The sequence below is a fragment of the Panicum virgatum genome, chromosome 1N, assembly GCF_016808335.1.
Source record: "Panicum virgatum strain AP13 chromosome 1N, P.virgatum_v5, whole genome shotgun sequence".
Taxonomy (NCBI): domain Eukaryota; kingdom Viridiplantae; phylum Streptophyta; class Magnoliopsida; order Poales; family Poaceae; genus Panicum; species Panicum virgatum.
In genome coordinates, this window is record NC_053145.1 from 58515179 (window position 1) to 58521822 (window position 6644).

The window sequence follows — 6644 nt, forward strand, 5'->3', positions numbered from 1 at the left end:
ATGTCTCATGGACAATGGCACAATGCAAATTGCAACAATCAAATTCTGATATCAGCATCCAGTCATCCACATATAGTAGCTCAGCTATGTGATTGGTGATTATATTAGTGTTTACGTGTTATTGATGTGATCCTTTATGTTTATACATGTTATTGATGCTTTTTTTTTGAACTGTACAGCAGGGGAGACCCCCACTGTGGTAGTATATTAAAATTAAAAAAAATAAGTAAAAAGCTGTACAAAGCATGGGGATGGCATGATCCCCATAAAAAAAAACAACTTCAGATGCTACACATGGTAGCTACTGTACAGAATTGACCCAATTTAGAAAGTCCTCTTGTCGTGGTGCTGCAAACCACAGCCGGGTGGCGGAAGGCACCCGCCCTAGCCCAGAGGGTGTGTACTCGGGGGTTAGCTAGTCTTAGATCAATCTTCCTCAAGAACACGATGAACACAGCAGGATTTAGAGTGGTTCGGGCCGCCGGAGCGTAATACCCTACGTCCACTGTGTGTTGTATTGCCTTCCCACAAGAGTGAGAAGTTCGCTAGAGCTTGAGTCTGGATTGTGGAGATCATGTGTGTGAACCTGTGTTCTAGCGGGCGTGCTCTCCCTTTTATATGTCCAAGGGGAGCACGTACACTGAGCGGGGCCCCGACATGTGGACCCGGCGATGTATTATAAACTACACTTTGGCCTTCAATGCCTCAGATCCGGAGATCTTTGTCGTTGGCTTCCGTGCGTAGCTTCTGACCAGGGATGGTCTTGAGTTGTCCTGTCAGAGTAGAGTCTAGCCTCTGCAGCCGCGCGTCGAGGTCATGATGAAGCGCCGAACTACTGACTCAGTCCACTGTAGCAGCGTGCACTGTTGCTTCAGTCAGTAGCTGGTCATCATGACTCGTCGCTCATGCGCGCAGCGCTGAGTCTTCAATGCTTGCCTTGGTAACTGACGAGCCGCCTCGATAACTGGCGATCCACAGTGTGGACTGACAAAAGCTGCCCCGTGCCCAGCGGCAGCAGAGCCTGCCCCAACCACTCGCACTTAATGCGGGTGGGTGAGGGAGCTTCCAGCGGAAGGCTTGCGCCCGCGCCCGCGTCTGCGTGACACGTGGCGGCTCCGGACCCCTCCCGAGCAGCTAGCTGAGCCGAGAGCTCACGGGGGGTCCGGATAGGCACGTGGAGGTCCCGGACCCATCTGCGGGAGTCCGGATGGCACGTGGAGGTCCCGGACCCATCTGCGGGAGTCCGGATGGCACGTGGAGGTCCCGGACCCATCTACGGGAGTCCGGATGGCACGTGGACACAGGTGCTGAGCATTTCCACCTCTGGGACACGTGGTGACACCGGACCCGTCCCCAAACGGGAAGCGGGTCCGGGACCGTTGGTCCGGTGAGATGGAGTCGGAACCCAGGAGTCCGGCTGCTCAGCTCCTTAGGGCGTAGTTACGGATAACTACGCGAGTCTTGGCACAGTAGGAGTGGGTACCCCAGTTGTAGGGTACCGACAGTGGCCCCCGGGCCCGCCTCGGGAGAGGCAACGAACCCGCAGGTGGGGCCACTACTGTGAGCAACTTGGCTGCTTTTGGCACCCAGCGGTGCGCGCCGCAAGGGTCTTGCCCTGCATCGTCCATCCCTTGGGTCACCTGCTGCATCATCACGTTTGGACCTGCACATGACTCAAGGTAGATGCTTAGTAGCGTGCCCACGGGTCCCAAATCCTGTTGGCTGTAATCCTTTGAGATGGATAGCTAGGTTCAGTGAACGGAGCTCAAGGGGCCGGCCTTTAGGTTAAGAGAAAGTCCGGACCTCCAGGTTCCCAGTCCTAGGTACTACGGCACTCATTCACAGGAGGTGGTGCGTGCAGGCTTAGGGTACGGAACCAGGCTAAGCGGCTACACGGCTCCGGACCTCCCCGGAGAATGAGTGCGCTTCCCTGAACCTGCAGGTTCCCAGGGGTCCGAACCCCTCTCTTCCATGAGGGGTCTCGAGCTAAGTCACTAACTAGCCAACTCAATTCGGACCACAATCACCGCACAAGAGTAAGAAGCCACGTGGGGGTTAGCGCAAACAGAATGCGTAGATTGAAATTGGAATGTAACATCCTTAGAGGCGAACTAAGAATAAACTTTTCCTTTATAACTAGATGTACATGAGATGTGCGATGTAAGCCAGAACACGGGTTTATGAGGCCGGAGCTGTCCGGACCACCGGGCCCCCAGTCTTAGGTACTACGGTACTCGTCCTAGGGAGGTAGAGCATGCAGGCTTAGGGTACGGAACCAGGCTAAGCGGCTACATGGCTCCGGACCTCCCCGGAGGGTGAGTACGCTTCCCTGAACCTGGTTCGCAGAGGTCCGGACCCCTCCACGGGGGAGGCTCACCGGACTGGACCACACGGAAGTACTACCTAGTTACAAAGGAAAATATTTTATTCCCTGCTGGGCCTCTAAGTGCAGGACTTACAGAGATGTAGAGTCGGGGGTGCGACCGGAGTCGGCTTTCCGCCGGAGAGAGCCACCAGAGTCGGCTTAGTGCGACCGGAGTGGGCTTCCTCTCATGAGTGAGGTATATTGCGAGCTGGTATTTGTCGCTCCGCCGCTCGCAGCTTGTGAGGGGGCCCTTGACGGGCGCCCTGACTCTTGCCGACGTGCAGCGCGCACCGCTGCCGACGGTGGCTGCTCCACGGGCACGGCTGCCCCTGGCGCAGGAAGACGAGAGGCGTGTGGCGCGGAGGACGCCACCCCCTCCGTCATCTCCACGTCGTCCACGCGAACCATGGGGACGAAGAAGATGATGAAATGCGACCAGCTAGCCCCCCTACCTGGCGCGCCAAATGTCGTGGTGCTGCAAACCACAGCCGGGTGGCGGAAGGCACCCGCCCTAGCCCAGAGGGTGTGTACTCGGGGGTTAGCTAGTCTTAGATCAATCTTCCTCAAGAACACGATGAACACAACAGGATTTAGAGTGGTTCGGGCCGCCGGAGCGTAATACCTTACGTCCACTGTGTGTTGTATTGCCTTCCCACAAGAGTGAGAAGTTCGCTAGAGCTTGAGTCTGGATTGTGGAGATCATGTGTGTGAACCTGTGTTCTAGCGGGCGTGCTCTCCCTTTTATATGTCCAAGGGGAGCACGTACACTGAGCGGGGCCCCGACATGTAGACCCGGCGATGTATTATAAACTACACTTTGGCCTTCAATGCCTCAGATCCGGAGATCTTTGTCGTTGGCTTCCGTGCGTAGCTTCTGACCAGGGATGGTCTTGAGTTGTCCTGTCAGAGTAGAGTCTAGCCTCTGCAGCCGCGCGTCGAGGTCATGATGAAGCGCCGAACTACTGACTCAGTCCACTGTAGCAGCGTGCACTGTTACTTCAGTCAGTAGCTGGTCATCATGACTCGTCGCTCATGCGCGCAGCGCTGAGTCTTCAATGCTTGCCTTGGTAACTGACGAGCCGCCTCGGTAACTGGCGATCCACAGTGTGGACTGACAAAAGCTGCCCCGTGCCCAGCGGCAGCAGAGCCTGCCCCAACCACTCGCACTTAATGCGGGTGGGTGAGGGAGCTTCCAGCGGAAGGCTTGCGCCCGCGCCCGCGTCTGCGTGACATGTGGCGGCTCCGGACCCCTCCCGAGCAGCTAGCTGAGCCGAGAGCTCACGGGGGGTCCGGATAGGCACGTGGAGGTCCCGGACCCATCTGCGGGAGTCCGGATGGCACGTGGAGGTCCCGGACCCATCTGCGGGAGTCCGTATGGCACGTGGAGGTCCCGGACCCATCTACGGGAGTCCGGATGGCACGTGGACACAGGTGCTGAGCATTTCCACCTCTGGGACACGTGGTGACACCGGACCCGTCCCCAAACGGGAAGCGGGTCCGGGACCGTTGGTCCGGTGAGATGGAGTCGGAACCCAGGAGTCCGGCTGCTCAGCTCCTTAGGGCGTAGTTACGGATAACTACGCGAGTCTTGGCACAGTAGGAGTGGGTACCCCAGTTGTAGGGTACCGACACCTCTCTACTGTTATCTTTTAATCTGTGAGATTGTAACTTGGCCTCCTCAATGAAGTGGAAGGTCCATGAGTTGATGGATGGCCTGATGCCCTCAAATATTAAAGCCCCTGTTATTAAAATGACGTTTTCACGACGTTTTCTCTTGTGAAATCGACGTTTAAACGTTTAAAACGTCCGTTTAAACGTTAAAACGTCCATCGTTTCATTAAAATCTACCCTCTATTCGTTTCGTCGTTTTATCGTTTTAATAAGCTTGATTAAAGCATTCCTCTGTTTCCATATATTCCAGCAAGCTATAATAAAAATCTCCATGAAGAAACTGTTGTTATTTAATTCTTGAGCTGTCTTCATCATTCTGAAGAATGGAAGGTTCTGATTCCATTGCATGCCAATCTTGCCCCAGCAAGCTCTACCAAAGTTGCAGTTGAAGAACAAGTGAAATGCTGTTTCTTCAATGTTTTCATTACACATTACACAACTATAATTTCCTCCATTGATATGAAAACTCCTTCTTCTCAATAGGTTCTTTGTGTTTAATCTGTCCATTAAAAGAAGCCAACAAAAGACTCTCAACTTGTTGCTGCATTTGGACTTCCATATCCAGAGAAAAGGGTCTGGTGGCTTGATGTTTCTAAATTGAAAGTTATAGAACTGCTTGGAGGAATATTTGTTGGAACCCCATATGTAGTGCCAAGTGTCTTGTCGATCTACTGATACTTGTATTCCCTGGATGATGCTTTGAAGTTCTTCAAACTCTTGGTAGGCTTCCATTGATAATGGTGTGTAGAATTGCTCTTCTATAGTGTTGGTTTGTAGGAATTGTGCCACCGATATATTCTGGTTTTTTGCAAAGCTAAAGAGCCTTGGAAGTGAGTCCTTTAGGAGCCTGTTATTCCAAACATCTAACCAAAAAAGAACACTTTTTCCATCTCCCACCGTATATGTAGCCACACCTCTGAATTGGTCACATAGCTTCAACAGATCTTTCCACCAAAATGAACCAACCTCCCCGGCTGCATGAGGAATTGTACCATCTGCATAATAGGTACTCCAGATGAGTTTGACCCATGGAATGTCCCTTTTATTGTAGAATTTATCTAAATGTTTTAAGAGCAAGGCTGTATTTTGGCTTCTTAAGTTTATGACTCCAAGTCCCCCCTTCGCCTTTGGTCGATGTACCTTTTTCCATGCCACCAGAGGTTTCTTTCTATCATTTACATTAGTACCTCTCCATAGGCAGTCCCTTCTTGCTCTATCCATATTTTCTACTGCTCCTAATGGGATCTTCAAGGTGCACATTGTGTATGTAGGAAGTGCTGAGAATACTGATTTTGTGAGTTCAACCTTGCCAGCAAGTCCTAGGAATGTGGCTGTAGCAGTTAGCCTTCTCTCCATTTGATTCATAAGGGGGGCGAAATCGTTTATTCTGGGCTTTGTGGTTCCAAGTGGTAAACCCAAATAAGTGAAGGGAAGGGATCCAAGTTGACAACCAAAAACTCTAGCGAGACTAGATGCTTTCTCTTGGCTGAGGTTTAGAGGCACCAAACAAGATTTCTGGTAATTTACTCTGAGGCCAGTTGATTGTGAGAAACCCTCAAGAATTCCTTTCAAGCAGAATAGTTCTCTTTCCAAGGCTTTCATTACCATGATAGTATCATCCGCGTACTGAATAATAGGGAAGTCATTGGAAGCTGAGCATGGTATTGGAAGACTGAAAATCCCTTGGGAGTGAGCTTTGTTCACAATATATTGGAGCAATTCAGCAGCAATGACAAATAGGAGAGGTGATAAGGGATCTCCCTGCCTGACCCCCCTTTTGCATTGAAATTCTTTCCCAGGAGTTCCATTTAAGAGGATAGCCGAGGTGCCTGTGTCCAAGATTCTTTTAACCCAGTTGCACCAGGTAGATGTGAAACCGAGGTGATGCAGCATGCACAAGATGGTGCTGTGCTCAATAGTATCAAAAGCCTTCTCAAAATCCAGCTTAAGAATGATAATTTCTTGTTTGGAGTATTGGCATTGGTGAATGTACTCAAATGACCAGGCAAGACAATCCTGTATTGTCCTATTTTTTATGAATCCATATTGATTTTGATGGACTAGAGGAATAATAACTCTTTGTAGCCGATCAGACATGATCTTGGTCAATAGCTTCAAAACTGAGTTTAGGAGGGAGATGGGCCTGAAATCATTGACAGAGCTTGGATTATTACATTTAGGAATTAGGGTGATGAATGAGCTGTTGATGGCCTTCAGATCAAGATTTCCAGCAAAGAATTCATTGCAAAGATCATATATGTCCTCTTTAATTATGTGCCAATACTTCTTGAAGAAAAGGCCATTGAAGCCATCCGGTCCTGGAGATTTATCTGTAGGCATTTGAGCTATTGTTTTGTCAATTTCCTCCCTTGTAACTGGTTCAGATAAGTGATCAAGATTGTTGTGTCTGTGTATCAGGTTCTCTAGATCAATTTGCATAATAGGATTAGTGGTCATTCCCATTCTCTTTTTGTAGGCCTCCAATAGCAGTGCAGCTTTTTCAAAGTGTTCAGTAATTTGTCTTCCATCCTCAGTCTCTAAACTAGTTATTGTATTGTGCCTGTATCTCTCAGTTGCTGCTGCATGAAAAATTTTTGTACTTTCATCC

The 6644-nt window shown here is 50.3% G+C and overlaps 1 long non-coding RNA gene across 1 annotated transcript; it reads right to left on the bottom strand.

The window, feature by feature from the left end:
- Positions 1 to 176: 176 nt before the first annotated feature.
- On the bottom strand, positions 177 to 4102 carry LOC120657024. Its single transcript, XR_005668060.1, has 2 exons — positions 3998 to 4102; positions 177 to 334 (listed from the first exon to the last, which is right to left on the bottom strand). It is a non-coding gene; the product is annotated as an uncharacterized LOC120657024 (long non-coding RNA).
- Between the last annotated feature and the right edge of the window lie 2542 nt (positions 4103 to 6644).